Source organism: Equus asinus, chromosome 12 (genome assembly GCF_041296235.1).
Source record: "Equus asinus isolate D_3611 breed Donkey chromosome 12, EquAss-T2T_v2, whole genome shotgun sequence".
Taxonomy (NCBI): Eukaryota; Metazoa; Chordata; class Mammalia; order Perissodactyla; family Equidae; genus Equus; species Equus asinus.
This window is the reverse complement of record NC_091801.1, coordinates 39,684,132-39,699,200: the sequence shown is the minus strand read 5'-3', so window position 1 is coordinate 39,699,200 and position 15,069 is coordinate 39,684,132. Positions and strand designations below refer to the sequence as shown.

General features: G+C 37.9%; 1 protein-coding gene across 1 annotated transcript in view; it reads left to right on the top strand.

Annotated features, from left to right (window-relative positions):
- The window catches only part of TRIQK (triple QxxK/R motif containing), a 114,979-nt gene extending 104,465 nt beyond the window's left edge, over window positions 1–10,514 (top strand). The window contains exons 4-7 of the transcript XR_011493252.1: window positions 350–421; window positions 3,962–4,018; window positions 4,111–4,163; window positions 7,850–10,514. The gene's annotated coding sequence lies outside the window, so the exon portion shown is untranslated. The remainder of the gene's footprint in view (window positions 1–349; window positions 422–3,961; window positions 4,019–4,110; window positions 4,164–7,849) is intronic.
- Window positions 10,515–15,069: the final 4,555 nt, after the last annotated feature.

Here is a 15,069-nt window from a genome sequence, read left to right as displayed (position 1 = left end):
TAAGGCTGTGTTATAATAGCAAAATTCAAGGCTTTGAAATATAGTGCTAATCAAGGTATTTAATATCTCTGAGCTACAGTATTCTCTCCTGCTAAGTGCAATTAGAATCTACTTCATTGTTTGTCTGTTTTTTAATGGATGAGAATTAGATCGGAATGTCTGCTCCCAATAGCAGAAATGTTGTTGGTTCTGTTATTGCTGTTTCTTAGCACTTGTTCAGAACAGTGCCTAGCACATAGTAGGTGCTTAATGAACATTTATTGAGCGAATCAATAAAATACACAAAATTCTTAGCAGATGGTATGTCCTTAGTAATGGTTTTTTAATCACAATTATTGCAATGTTTCAGAAATGAAATCGTCACCAAGCAAGTCAAGGATTCTTGAGAACATACCTTTTAGCTGAATGTCACTTGCAGCAGGTATTTAGTTCATTGTCAATTCTCATTATTTTATTTTTATTGTCATATCTTCAGAGCTACCTTCCCTGACAAACAGCTAATGTTCCCTGCTCCTGTCCCAAACCAGGAACTTTCTACTATTTTATACAGTCTCAGTTTCTTCACAGTCTTAACTTCCCTAATTTTGTGTTTAACCTGCTCATCATCTCTTTCTCCCACTAGAGAGTAAGTTTTATGAGAGTAAGGACTTTGTCTTGCTTGCTTGTCATGACCACAAGGCTTCTGCAGTGCCAGGCTCATAGTAAGCACTCAATAAACAATTGTTAGAGAAAAGATGAATGTAGGTAACTCTTATTCCTCCTAGAACTGGTTCAGATTTTCCTCACACTTTTTAGTCTCACAGAAGGTGGAACTCTAATTCCTTTCAGCTTTAGTTGTCATATTCCTCTGGGAACAATCCTCAGAGCTATTATTTCAGATCTTGTTCACCTCTCTCTGATTGCCATGCTCTAAATATTGCTCATGATCCTTGTAGCAGAGCATCCTCACAGCAACTATTCGTTGCTGACCCAGCAGCCATTTTCCCCTTTATCCTCCCTAACAGAACCTAAGGTTTGTTCAGGTGTCCACACTTCTTCACACAGCCGTTGCTTCAGGGATGGTCAGGCCAGCCCCAACACCAGGGAATGGATCCTAATTAATCTAATCCAATTGTATGGTCTCATTGGCTTTTCTGGTGATTGGTTTGAATACAGACATGTGACTCAATGTTGGCCAGTGAAATGTGAAGGGTGTTTATTGAAGTTTCCATGAACTCGTAACAACATAGACATAATACCATATTACAAGCTTCAGAGAGCTCTGGAGGGCACTCGAATGTAAGACTACAAGAGAGCAAGAGTGAGAGAAAGAAACAATGAACAAATACAACAGAATAGGAGAATAAGAAATGACTGAGAATGAGAGAGAACTTAAAAGAGAGACCATGCGGAAGAGAAAATAAGAGAGAGAAGTGTGTACATAAAGACCAGTTAACTGAGAAGACCTGGCTCTGTGCCGTTTTCTAAGAGGATGAGCAAATAATAAGAAAATTACTCTCCTATTCAGTGGGCAGCAAGAAGCTTCCTGCAGAAGCAGTACAGTGGATTTTTCTACCTGCTGCTTACCATTAAATTACTATGTCATAGACTTTTATTCAATTTCTTATATTATCTTATACACCCTAAATATGTCTTCAAATTATTTATTGATAGAATTTAACAAACAAGCTACGACTTAAATATCCAGAATCCTGGAGTTACTATAGAAATGTTATTGTTATTATTATTATTTTTTGGTGATTCTCAGCATCTGTTTGCATGACATCATTATACACTTCCTGTGAAGAAAGCCAAGGAACAGCTACAGGGGTCTGGCACAGTCTGACTACGGCCAGGAGACCCATATCATTAGAATGATGACCACATGTCATCCTGCTTGGCTATGTGTTTGAAATCAAAACAAGAGGCAAAGCCAACATAAATGTAGTTAATTTAAGGCACTTTCTCCCTGTTTATTAAAGATAATTGCAAGTCTGATTTACAATTAACAATTGCCCAAAGGATTAAAATGCCCATGGCACTTGACATAACAGTGTGTCCATGGCACTGCCCCCTGGATTTAATATTTCCAAGAATGAATTTCATTTCCTATGATGTTACACAGGCTGGAAAGAGTCCTGCTGTAAAATAAGCATCGACAATATCTTGGCAGTGCCAAAGCAATTTATGATTTTTATGACAGTCTATACTGTTGTCTAGTATTAAAGCAATACAGCTGGAGGCTAATTAATGGATGCAGGTAGGATATTCCATCCTGTAAGAAGGAGGTTGCCTGTTCCCTTGCAGGCTGCTGGCTGCAGCTCTCATACTGATAGCATGTTGTTGCCAGTGTTGCCACCTCATTAGAAAATTAGCTTTTAATTAACTTTGGAAGCTGTTGCATGGGTTTAGATAGGAAGCATACATTTGTACACATCTTGTTGCAGAATTAAACCACCCCTTCATGTTTCTAATGGGCCTCTCCTGCCTTGCAGAAAAGCAGCAGTCTAGCTGCTTGCAGGCAGCAGCTCCATGGGTAGCAGTGGCCACACAGCTCCAGCCTGCTCCCAATTACAAAGAGATGTCCTTTAGTGCCCTCATGAGCAACCCGTTACTCCAACGCCACTTGAGACAATAAGCAGCAACAGAGAAGACCACAGTTCCAGATGCTCCCCTTTCATGCTTCTGACCCCCAACGTGGCTTTAATGGCACAGAGTCTGGCAAGAATGTGCCTTACCTCATTTTTATATTTAAACATCTCTGCCTGAGCACAGTGGTGATAAACCTACAGACAAGATAAACAGCTAGATTATCACTCTCCTCCCCAGGGAAAAGTCATACTATCAATTAGGCTAATGGGGGTTCCGGTTCTGCTTTGGCATGCCCTAACCCTAGGGAAGGCTTTTTGCCCTGCATAGCTGCAAAGCCAAAAGATGGATTTGAAAAGTGGCTACCACCCTAGGGTGGCCAGCCAGCAAAGAGAAAAGTCAAGAACCTGATGATTAATCATCTGACTAACAATGGGAGGGCCAGGAAGATGAGGCCCAGGAGACCAGATCTTTTGAGCTTTATTATAATTACACATTGCCTCTTTCAATTCTATTTGGTGGCTTAAAAGGAGATATGAGTGGTTTCTGTTTAAGAAGTGAGGCTCCATCCTTTACTAAAAATGTGTTCTTTTGTCATAGTTTTTCAAAGCATTTACTCTGACATCACATTTGATCTTATTATCAGTCTCTGAGGCACTTAAGGCAGGTGGCGTTTTTCTCATTTTGCAGCTGATGGAGCTGTGCAACACAGCAGAGTTTAGTAATTTCCCTGTGATCACACAGCCAGCTGGTGATGGCACCAGGAAGAGAATCCAAATAATTGAACTATCTCGAATCCTTATTTATGGCTCTCCACTGCATCATACCTCACTCTCCAACCACATAAATTAAATTTCGACCTACTAACAAACAATTTTTGTAATTTTATCCGTGATGTTATTTGTTATACATAGGAGACAAACCTAAAAAATAACTCCTCCTGGCAAATACAGTCTGCTAAACGGTGAAATAATTTATTTAATGCAAAACTGGAAAGCATAGTGTTAGCCTTATTTATTTATTCTACCATTGGGAGAATATAAGGATTACATTTTTTAGATGCCAGCAGAAAATGACAGACTATGCAATATTGGGATTTTCCATTTCAAAGACAGGCTTCTTTGCAGTACGGAGCTTGGATTATAAGCAGGGTGACCAGATATTCTTCTGATTTGCCTGGGCAGATCCCAGTTTTCAGCTGTTGTCTAGGCATTCCATTGGTTTTAGTGTTTGTCCTGGACAAAAATGGCTTGGTTGGATAGTAAATTTTATGGCACCCCAATTTTAAGTCAACGATTTATCTTTTAGTTATATTGTCCCACTGAGGAACCAACCCTTGTACAGCTGAGCTGTGTGATGTTTTCAAGAAATGCTTTATTATGTGTACTTCCAGCGCTCTCCTGGGAACAGATGACAGTGGTGATGAAGATGGCGACTCACTCTGTGCCAGGTGCCGTGCTCTTACTTTACCTGCACCATTATCTCCTTTAATCATCCGCAAACCTTCGAAGGTGGTTACTATATTACTCATGTTTTACATAGGAGGAAACTGAGGCTCAGGGTGATTAAGCAACCTGCTCAAGATCCAATTACAAGTAAGTAGCAAAGCCAGGATTTGAATTAAGTCTTTCTGGCTTCAAACCCCAGACTCTTAACAGCTATCATCTTTCGGAGTAGCAAACATCTCAATCCAGCTCTGTTCATCAGTGTGTCTGGCTCCTACATATGAGGAAAGCCCACAGCACTGTCTCAGACTTCCCAGGCTGCTTTCACGATCTTCACCTAAGTAACTGCTTCTTACTTTTAACAGGAGCCAAGAGTCACCTGAGGTACTTTATTGAAATGCATATTCCTGTGCTCTTCCTCAAAGACTGATTTAGAAAAGCCTTGGAATTTCTCCTTTTAATAAGCTCTATAGAGATTCTGATGCTAGCAGTTTCTCAACTACACTTTGAAAAACACCGATCTATATATTCCTAAGCATTAAAAATTTTGGGTCTGAGTAGAGATTACCAAGTAGCCTGGGGGAGGCATGGATAGATCATCTATTTCATTGAAAATTTCTGAAATGAAGAACAGCAAACAATAAAAACAGTAGCAACAAACATAAAAATATTCTTATTTCTCATTAGTTGGCTTTTCCTGCAGTAGACTGAAATAAGGATTTGAGTACAAGTAGTTTATCTGGGAGGTAACCACTGGAGGCACTGGTAGGAACTGGTGAAATGGGACAGGAAAGGGACCGATGCTCATGCAGGGTGTTAATGAACAGGTTACCACTGTGGGGAACTATTACTCAGTCCTGCTAGGGACCTCTGGAAAACTGCATAGAGCACTACTCAGTGTTATCCCACCTGAGGGTTGAGAAAGTGGGGGTATTGATCCTCCACCTGATGTCTGTCATCATCCCCCAGCCCTTCCAGTCTTCCCTGTCCGTGATATGAGAATGCCCTTGTGGTCAGAGAAAGCCCTTGGGCAAAGAGATGCAGGTATTTGCAGTAAAAAGCCAACAGGATATACGGCTCTGACAGAGTTGGCTTTGTTTCTTTGAAAAAAAGAAGGTGAAGCTCTAATAGCATAACAAACTAGCATATCTTCTGGCCACAGGTACAGTTTCACTTCTTTAGGATGTTTCGGATGTTTACTGCCTACTGATCAGTCACTCTGTCTATTTAAAAATACGTAGACTAGATAAACTTAGACTTCAATTTATATCTAGATTATCGCCTACGCTTAGGTTTACTTTTCTGTTACTAAGATTTTTATTTCCACCGTCTTTTGAAAAGTATAGTGTTTTTACTTGGTGGGGAAGAATCAGTTTATATTCATTGCATTGACTTTCCCCTTTCAGCATGCGGGACAAACTTACATTTGAATTCCCAGATCTCTGAGGTCTGTGAGATAATGAAACAAGGGAGATCTGGAATGTTAGATGTGATGTTTCTTCCTCATAGAAAAGGGTGGGGATCTGTGCTGCGCCCACTGTCTTGGACAGCCCAAAGGTGAGCTCAGTCTTATTGATACAATGAACTGACAGGTAGGACCTGACAGTCCCCATCAGACATAACCTAAATCAGCTGAAATGCTGTCACTGCTCTTTGAGGAGGAGCGGCCCACCAGAGGAAATCACCTTTTCCAGTTGAACCTCTTCAGGAGGAATTGCCAAATTCGTGCTAAAAGCAGCTGTCCCTGTTCTTCACTCCAGGAAAGAACAAAAGGGATAGAAAAGAGACCCAATAGATATTGGGTTACCAGCATGTCCCTGGATGTATTTACTATCCACACAAATCCATATCACAGCAGGGGAGACTCTGGACTATACACTGAAAAAGAGACAACAGCATCTCTCCAATTTTACTAAAATTTCAAAAATAACCAAATATTGAAAACTAACAGGTTTTGAAAACTTGTTGATATGGGGAAATGAAGATACCACCAAAAGAATGTGATGTAGTCCTCCTCAAAAAGCTTATATTATCTTGAGCTGTGTAATAGGAAGTATGTGGTTCTCTTCCTTCATTTTGTATTTTGGCCAAAGGCATTACTGTAAGCAGACAGCCCCCTTTGTTAATGTCAGGCACATCCTTCCTCTGAGATCTTGGAGATGGTTAATTAAAACATTTTCTTCTTGTAATTCCTTCTCTTCTTTTAAATCTCTCAGTTGATCTGCTATATGACATAGGCATAGGTCCTAAATACTAGATTCTGAAGCCAATATAGATATAACTGGTCCTGAATATGAAGATTACATATGAATGCTTAAAGTATAATAAATTGCAGGTGTAGAAGGAAAGTCCAAAGGCAGAAGGAGAGGGGGATGGAGTTCAGGACTTCAAACTCGTCCTCGAAGCCCGAGCTTCTCAGCCGTCTCTTTCTGGATCAGGATCTCCATCAGCATCACTGCTGCTCTTGGTGGAGGACGCAGTGATTTTCCAGAGAGCCGTTCCCTCTCTTGACCATATATTTAACTCTCCCCATGGGATTTTTTTGTTGTTACTTTTTTAAGTGCAGAAAAAAGTTACTTCCGACTTTGTGCCCTAGAAGCCTTGGCACCCCACACCAGAGCTCCTACCACTCTCTATCTGAACCCCCAGCCCCAACCTGGCCAGTGATAGCTTTTCCCTGTGACAACAGGTGTAGCCAAAATTATTCACTTTGCATTCTACCTCTTACCACATGAAGTTTCTCCAAACAGCATTTTTGTCTCACTAAATCTTGGGTTTTCTGTTTTGCTTATTAGAAAAAAAATGAGTGCTATTTTCTTACTAATTTCCATTTGGATAATTATCCAAATGAAGATATCTGGAATTTGACATCTGATAACTCAATAAGTTGGGTGATATACTCTCTTCAGTGCCTCTAGTGCATATTTCACTCCCTTTCATCTCGCTGCTGCTTCCTCTAATCAGACCCTCTTCTTCTCTCATCAGCCACTTGTCTCCTTGCCTTCAAGTATCATCCTGCTCCAGCCCATTCTCCATCATTTATTCTTCACATAGTTGCAGAGTTATCTTTTTAAAGCATAGAAGTGATCATTATGTTGCCTTGCTTCAAAAACTTTGCTAAAAAGAGAAGTGTAGGAACATATTAGGAAGAAGCAACCAAAAGCCTTCTGTAACTTCTGTGAGCATAGATGAGGGGCCATGGGAGCCTGGAGCCTGATAATGCTGAGTTGAGTAAGGGTGCTGGTTTGGGGCAAATAGGATAGCAGAAGCTAGCAGTTAAAGGAAAACTCAGTGTCAAAAGCCATGTAAGGAGTCATGTTGCTGACGCCAGCCAGCCGTGAGAATCTCGGAGGAGATGGTGGAGCACATTTAGCTGGATAGAGATGGGGATGGGTAGACAATAATTATCTAGCAGCTCTGTCCAGTGGCACTAGGGCTTTGGCTACCAGTTTATGTGCACTAGTTAGGACTCTTGGTTGAAAGTGATTAAAAAAAATACATGTTAATGTAAACAAAAACAACTATTTATTTCTTCACAAAGTTGAGGGATAGTCAGGGGTAAAGTCTCCAGTGAAAAATTGGAACCTTGAACTCCAATCCCACCATCTTTCTCTTCTCTTTTCTCTCTTCTCCGCCTTTACCTTCTCCTCTTCTTCCCTCTTTATCTCTTTCTCTTTGTCTTTCTCTCTTCTGCTTTTCTTAGCATACTATTTTCATTTTCTTAGACTGCTTCCATTCACATATAAAACAATGTGGTCATCAACCAATTCATTCTCTGTGTTTCACAGATGTACCCAAAAAGGGCTTATATCTCTTTTTCATTTCATTTTAAAAAGTTCTACAGAAGAATTCTGATTGTTCTGACCTCACAATCCAATTGGAAATGAAAATATCTGGGGACAGGATGGAAGAATAACATGATTGGCAACTTTCACTAAGGCATGTGGTTACAGTTGGAGAAGCAGCTCTCCAAAATAAGGAGATGCTTGTTCTGTAAGAAGAAGAGCCAGTTTGCCAAACTACAGGGATGTTGTTCTATTAAGAGAAAAAGAAAGAGGAAGCAAACACAGCTGATGTTAAATTGATTTAACTGGAGCATATGGAATAATTGTGGTTCCAAGGGCATGAGAGCTTGGACATGGTCATCAGGACATTGGGACCCCTACCTGGAATGACAAGGAAGAAAACCTAGAGGATAAAACAGCAGTGTGATGTCTACACTGTAGCATGCATACTCAGGTCTAGGAGGCCAACAATGTCAAGCCCTTTAGGTAGCAACTGGCAGAATCTTATAAAGCCTATGTCATATCCACCTGGATTGTTCCTACCTCGGGAGAAAGAGTGAAGTGGGAAAATGTAATCTTTGGTACTCAAGCTTCATTCATTCATTTCTTCAGGAAATATCTATTAAGTGGTTTATGTGTGCTAAGCAGTGTTTAGGGCACTGAGTGCACTGCAGTGAATGGGATTAATGCTATGACTGCCCACAGATGCTTAGAAGATTGTTTCTACCATGTTTCATTTCCCCAGTCTCTGCTTTTGCAATGCAATGTTAAGTAAGCAGGAAATTGCTATGGAGCCCCTCCTTTCCTACACAGATACTCATTTCAACAGCAGACTGACACCTAATACAGGGTCAAATGTGTTGAATCTGTATAGAAGCATCTCCAACAACTGGAATTTTAGTCTGTGGTATACAAGTTTTAAAACTACTCCCTAACAAGTTGCTTCTTTAATTAGATAAATAAGAATGACTTTTGTTTGCTTATAAATTGCATTATTTGATTAATCAAAGTAGCTTCCTGAGGCCGGCCCAGTGGTGCAGCAGTTAAGTTCACACGTTCCTCTTCTCGGCGGTTCGGATCCCAGGTGCGGACATGGACCTCTTGGCAAAAGCCATGCTGTGGTAGGCATCCCACGTATAAAGCAGAGGAAGATGGGCATGGATGTTAGCTCAGGGCCAGACTTCCTCAGCAAAAATAGGAGGACCGGCAGTAGTTAGCTCAGGGCTAGTCTTCCTCAAAAAAAAAAAAACCCACCAAAAACCAAAGTACCTTCCTTGGCTATGTTTGTCTTCAATAGGTTCCCTTCTTTTCATCCATACCCTTTTAAAGGTCATCTGCATCACTCTCCTGATTAAGGAAAAACATTCTCTTTTCATTGATCTTGATGTGTAAAAGGAATCCTGAAAGTTTACTCTTTTCTTCTGTTTGGTATCTGCAATTCAGATAGCTTTTAAAGGTTTTGGTTGCTTAGCCTATGAGGTGTGGATTCTGTTATGAAATTTAACTGGGAAAAATCTTGTGTATAACACATGATTAAGTCATGTTTTTCCTATAAAAGTGATTTTAACTAAAATAGCAACATAAATCAATGAACTATTTACTCTCAGATGTATCTGAGAAAATGATACCTATTTTACTGTAATTTTAGAAATATAAACATCTACTTTGGTGTTTAATTTAAACATGGTGTATGTGGTCATGTTGAGTTTGTGTTCTAAAAGTAGCCTGTTTTTTATGTGGCTCTCATGACTCTATCCTTCAGGCAAGGTTCTGTGAAGAAAAAGCACAGAACTCTGGTTAAAGTCTGTTTTTTTCATTAAGATATGTGTAAAATGTGAATAAAGTAAAACAAAAGGCCCATACTCTGTAGTGACAAATCAAATACTGCCTGAAATTGGAATTGGGGTTTACAGAATCCTAGAAATTTAAGTAAAAAGAACACTTTCTGAACTAATCTTTTTAAAACTCTTTAGGGTCTCAACTACTACTTTACAAATAGAGTTGTATAATATATTTCCTACTCCCATAAGAAATTTGGAAAAATTAAGTGAGAGAATGTACATGAAAATACTTTGCAAACACTGCTATCATGATACGTGCGACTGTTCTGTACTTACAAGGGCTGCAAATTTTTTTAATATGAAGACTGTGAGTCAGTGGCTGCATGTGTCCCCACTGTGGTACCTGGCATATGGTCAGTTTTTACACTAATGCACCATCATAGCAATGGTCAGTAGAATCAGTATTTGCATATGTGTGTGTGTGTGTGTGTGTATTTTTTATGTGCAATGGATATATATAGAGAGAGATATTTGGTGGCAAGCTCCATTCACACACATACTCACAAGCACACACATAAAATGATGCATTTTATGTGTATTATTTTATGAGGTAATAACATCTATAAATATCTTGAGCACAGGGATTCTGTTGTATTCATCTTACAATAACAATCACACTCTTACTTAAGCAGAGCAGACTTTAACATGTTTGTAACATCAACAAACATGTCATTGCAAATAGAAATAGGGATATTAAAAGATATTAGCTCTAAAAAGTCAGAGATAATTAAATACTCTGAAACACAGTACACATGGAGGCATGAAATAAAAGTGCACAAAAGATAAAATAAGTATTAGATTTCCTCCAAACTTGAGATGATAGGACAATCTAACAGAGACTATAAAAAAGATGACTTTTAAAACATTAAATACACAAGAAGAAAGAATTGAAATAACAAGAAATAAGAGCAATTTCATTCAAATTTACGACTAAAGAATATGCATATCTCTAAAATAATTAAGTATACTTTCAGTAAAACGTTTGCTTAAAATATTAAAGTCATTGGCTAAAATAATAGAAAGAGTTGTATCTCCCAAGTTAGTAGAGTGTAAAAGCAGGAGTAAAGAAAACCAAATCAATAAAGGAAAAGGCAGAGAAAGAAAAAAACAAGCATAGTAAAAAACATGGTAAATATTAAATGGAAGTAATCACGATAAATGCAAATAGACTTAATCTACATTTTAAGAGGCAGATCCTTATGTTGGATAAGGAACTAAATCTCATTTAAGCGTTAATTATGAGACACACCTAATGTATAAGGACCTTGAAAGTTTGGAAGAAAAATGAGGGAAAAATATATGCCAGGTATTTTCTAAACAAAATAGGGTTGCCAGATGAAATACAGAATACCCAGTTAATTTTAATTTCAGAAAAACAGTGACTATTTTTTGTTTTAGGAAGTATATCCCAAATATTACATGGAACAAACATATATATATAAACATATATATATTCTTTTCAGAAAAAAAAATCATTGTTTATTGGAAGTAAAATTTAGCTGTATGTCCAATACTTTTATTTACTAAATCTAGCAAACCTAAATGAAAATAATGTTGGTCTAGCTATGCTAATATCAGATCAAATAGACTTTGGTTCAGAAAGAATTTCTTCAAAAAGGCACAAACTGTACAATCCATAAAATAAGTGCTAGACACGTCATACGACTTTAAAAATTTAGATCTTCTGATCAAATAAGGCACTATAAACAAAGTGAAAATACAGTGCGCAGGCTGGGAGAATATGTTTGTGATTCATATAATAGGCAAAAGATTAAAATCAAGAATTTATAAATTACTTCTACAAATTAGTAAGGAAAGAAGGGAAGAACAGACAGAGATAGAGAGAGAGAGAAAGAAAAGCAAATAGCTCAAAAGAAAAATGATCAAAGTACATGAGCAGACAATTCAAAGCAGAAACTCACTGTTTGATATTACAAAATGATAAACCTCACTGATAATCAGGAAAATTAAGAGTAAACTAATCAAGGCTACCATTGTTGCCCATCTGACTACCCAAAATTTAAAATTTTGACAATCCAAGTGTTGAAGAAGGTGAACTATAAAAGCCAAATCATTTTGTGCATATAAATCAGTAACACCAATTTCGAAGTCAATTTCCAAATTGATCTAATCAATATATGATCAGATATGACAATATGTAAAAAGGATACACGTAGGAGCGATAGCTTTTGAACCAGATGTCCTATTCTAAAGTATACATCTGAAGCTGTTCTGTCCAATACAGTAGCTGCTAACCACATGTGGCTATTTTAATTTAAATTAATTTAAATTAAATAAAATTTAAAATTCTTTACTTGTACTAGCCACATTTCAAGTGCTTAATAGCCACATGTAGCTATTGACTATCATGTTGGACAGATCAGCTAAAGAACCTTTCCATCCATCACAGAAATTTCTATGGGACAGTAAACCTAAGACTGTCTTTAACAAACATTTCTACAAGAAAATATTTCCTTTCTTTCTGGCTTTCCCCCCTACAACCTAGTAGCACTGCCTCCACCTTAACTAGCAGCCATTGCTCTGAGATGATTAATCTGAAAGACGTCTTCTATCTAATTTAACTTAAGAACTTTAAAAACATTAGAGAAATAAGTTACCCATCTAAGTATATAAATAAATGAATATAAATATTGAATTTAGAAAAGAAGCTGATAAGTGAAATAAGTCAGAGGGAGAAAGTCACAAACCATATGATCTCACTCAAAGTAGAAGATAAAAACAACCACAAACAAACACATAGAGACAGAGATTGGATTGGTGGTTACCAGAGAGGAAGCGGGGAGGCAGGAGGGCGAAATGTGTGATTAGGCACATGCATGTGGTGATGGATTGTCATTAGTCTTTGGGTGGTGAACATGATGTAATCTACACAGAAATAGACATATAACGATGAACACCTGAAATTTATATAATGTTATAAACCAATGTTACTGCAAAGAAAACTATAAAATTAAATTTGAAAATCCTATTTACAGTAAAAAAAAGAAAAGAAAAGAAGCTAAAAATGGCCCATCTTCCTAAAATAAGTTTACCAAACTGGAGACAGATGAGCCTGTAGATAAATTTTGTTTGGCCAGTAGTTTGCTTTTGTTTTTGTTTTTTAAATTGAGCTAGGTCCAACATTTAAAAATAAAGAGATTTCCTTTTAAAAAAAAAAGTTGTCTGGTTTCACTTAAAAAATAGAGAAATCTAGGAAACCGAGCCTGCTTCTTTTGATGGAAAACCTTTGTTAGTGCTGGGTAGTGGGGACTTCCTTTCAGTAGGACACAGCCTCCCCAGTAGACTCCAGTTCACTACTTCACTTATTCTGTCATCTGTCTGGCCCTTGTAGGGTTTTGAGTTTGTGATTCTTGCTCCCAATCTAGAAAAATGATTTTATTTCTTTCTAGCGTACCCAAACATTCAACAGCTCCCATCTATGTTGTAGTTGCATGTTGTTGACCATATCAGCCAGCATCAGAATAAATCTTTGACTATCACTTGAACTTGAAAAGGCTAAAAACATCAATTGATTGAGTTGTTTTAAGATATTTTAGTCTGAGCATATGATTCTCTGCATATGTTTATTTCTGAGGTTTTATTTATATAGATATGTCTGTATTTATGCATCTGACAACTGTTATTTTGAGGAAGTAACGTAGAGGTGAAGGCCCAGCCATCCTCAGCTGTTAGAAGCTAATATTGTGTTAACAGATGCACCAGAAAAGTCTAGCACTTTATCATTTTGTTTATACCTGAATTGGGGAGGGAGAGGAGGAAGCACAAAATAAATAAACATAATGTTTTCAAGGAACATAAATGTTGAAACCAAGTGGCTAATTGCTTTTACGGGAGAATAACTGACTATTCTTCACATCTGACCTGAATTCCATGTCCTAATTAATTAGGCAACAAAAGCAGTAACATAACTATTCAGGCAGAGGTTAAATGGCCATTCTTCAGGGATATTGTATAAAGAATTGCTACTTTGTTGAGTTTGGACATGATTTAGTTTAGTAATTTGGTTTTTTGACATCCTAGGGGTAAGACAAAGTCACAAAGTTTAAATGGTGTAGGTGATTGGGGACAGGACTAAAAAGAAGGGTTGATCTTAATGGCAGACTCCAATTACTAGGACACACTTCAGATTTCCTCTGGAAAAAAAATGGAAGAAAGAAAGGCAGGAGTTGGGAGAGAGAAACATTTCCTCACTGTGATTAGACTTTTTTGCTTAACCAAAGATGGTGGAGGAATTAGAACTCCTTAGGACACAATCTCTTTAGACCTGTGTTTTTCAAACTTCTGTTCATAATCCACTTGTAGATCTTCAAATAACATCACGACATAATTTTTTAAACAATATTTAATCTTTCTGTGTGAACTGCTCTCTGATGCTTCTTGGTTTTTTTCTATCCTTTATTTTTATCCTATATTTAAAAACTATTGGCCATTCTCTTCCTTGATCTTTCTCTTTTCACTACACACGTGACAAAGAGATGAGGCAAAGTAAGAAGAAAGAATGCTGCAGACAACATATTAGCTGCCATCTTATCCTGGGCTGCTGAATCTGTTGCATTATTTTTTCTTTAACTTTGTCTCTTGCCAGGGTTTCCGAGTTTAAAGAAAAGTCAAACCCTCTGGCATTCTAGTAAACAAACAGTAGGGGTGCACATTTTCCTAAATTGTGATGCCTAAAGTCTAAAATATTGAGCAATACTAAGGTATAAAGGATGTGGGCTGATTCACAAATTTCATTACCCCACTGTATTCATGCGGGTATCAACAAGAATTCAATAACAGAGACCAAATCCACTCCAGCTTCTTTAAGCAGGAAGGAGTTTTCTACAGGGAATTAGATGGGTCACACAATCATCCTGAACTGAAGAAATGGACTCTTGGTTGAGCTCTCAAGAATGACTCTCAAAAGCCATACCACAGAACTGGGTCATCAAAGAAACTGCTACCCATAAGCAAACTAACTGCAAAAAACATAGTGTTTCTTGGTATCCCTATTCCTAGTCCAGAGCCTGATGTGGTTATGGTTGAGGAGCACTGCCACAACTGGATTCTGCCTCATTTCTTCTGCTTCTGTGTTACCACCACTCTGTGTTCGAGAGAGCGAGGCTACAGGCATTCTCTGTGGTCTCTGGCAACTGACTTGTTCCTTATGAGCTTTTAATTCCTCATCCTTAACATGGACTTAACATACACTGCCATAAAGGTCTTTTAGGACCAAGAAAGCAAATTCTTGCAGAAGACCTGGCACAATAAATGTTAATTCCATTTCTTTTTTAAAAAGGCTTATATCAACATGCAACACCTTATGTAGCAGTGTTTTATTTTGAAGCAAACAGTCAACCTGATGGATTGGAAAAATGAACGGTTGCCCTTTTGGACCACAGAAGTATTTATAATCATAAACCCATGCAT